Source organism: Austrofundulus limnaeus, unplaced genomic scaffold (genome assembly GCF_001266775.1).
Source record: "Austrofundulus limnaeus strain Quisiro unplaced genomic scaffold, Austrofundulus_limnaeus-1.0 Scaffold303, whole genome shotgun sequence".
NCBI classification, from domain to species: domain Eukaryota; kingdom Metazoa; phylum Chordata; class Actinopteri; order Cyprinodontiformes; family Rivulidae; genus Austrofundulus; species Austrofundulus limnaeus.
In genome coordinates, this window is record NW_013952705.1 from 654,379 (window position 1) to 655,713 (window position 1,335).

The 1,335-nt window shown below is 40.5% G+C and overlaps 1 protein-coding gene across 1 annotated transcript in view; it reads left to right on the top strand.

The window, feature by feature from the left end:
- Positions 1-232: 232 nt before the first annotated feature.
- Positions 233-1,335, top strand: part of mrasa (muscle RAS oncogene homolog a) — a 17,981-nt gene continuing 16,878 nt past the window's right edge. The window contains exon 1 of the mRNA XM_014021735.1: positions 233-396. The gene's annotated coding sequence lies outside the window, so the exon portion shown is untranslated. The remainder of the gene's footprint in view (positions 397-1,335) is intronic.

Genomic DNA, 1,335 nt, shown 5'->3' on the forward strand with positions numbered 1-1,335 from the left:
GTCCATTTCTTCAAAAAAACAGGGGGGGTTGTCAATAGGAGGTCACTTTTTTATCAAAATAACGAAATAAATATATTTTAAAATACACTCATTGTGTTGATTTTGAATTTTTAATCAATCTAAAGCTTATTTTATGAAAATAAACTTTCATTATGTCGTTTAATATTGTCACGTAAGTGTCGTTCACCCCCTTCGTAGCTTTTCTATAAATAGTAGCAGCTGTTGCAAACCAGAGATTAGCCAGTGGCCGTGTTGTATGGCAGATGTGGGCAGCGCGCTCCCGTCTGTCTGTGGCTTTTAAAGGGCGGCGGCGGGTTAAAGCCGAGGAAAGGCAGAAATGAGGAGGAATGTGTCGGTGTGAGGACGCTTTCTGTCACGACGGAGAAGCTCACATCGGTAAGTTTCCGTCGTGCCGCGGACGAGACGAAGGAGGTCTTTTTTTGTCCACGAAAAAACAACCGCTTCGGGGTAATGTCAAAATACTGTACAACTCGGCTATAAAAAAGTCAAGCCTTTTCGATTTGTGACAGCTAAGCCAACAGTTAATATAGGGTGATTGTTTTTAATTAGGCGTATGAAAAGGCTGGGTTAAGGTTTTGTTGCTAACTTAAAGGAGAAACGCGAAGCAGTACAAATTAATCCGCTATTCGGGGGCGGCTACTTACTGTTCGCACAAAAAAGGGCCTCGGCTAATTTCAGTGTCAAAAACACAATGAAAGTCTTATTTTTCGTCTGTCAGAAATGATCTCTGCTTGTTGGCCTTTTTGTTTCAACCAGCCATGGCTCGTCACATCACTAATAATAGCAATGAATGTGAAATTATCAGATTGTTTGGCGGCTGAAAAAGCCTCATTATATTATAACTTCAATGAGAAATATCAAATCATATTGCATCTGCCTCTAATGATAACAATACAAATGCATTTGCTTTAAACTCTTTATTACTTCAAAAAGAAAAATTGTATAGGTCTTCTGGACGGGTTCTTCTCTAATGAAACATTTCGTCTCTCCTCCAGGACACTTCTTCAGTCTGAGAGTTTCAGGCAAAATTCAGGCTTTTAAGCACTACCTCCATGTGACTCATACTCACATCACATGGCTATCGTTGACACCTAATTAACACCTATTGTTATCAGTGGGTGGAGTGATACTGGTAATGGCTGCACTGTAGGAGGGGGACAACTGAAAACGGAGGCCTCCACCTCTGTTTAATGATGGACGGTCTTTCTTCACAAAAATGGCTTCTTTTACTCCTCTCTCAAACGAGGATGTTCTCATTCTTGATAGAGAGGAACGTTGGTTTGAGAGAGGAGTAAAAGAAGCCATTTTTGTGAA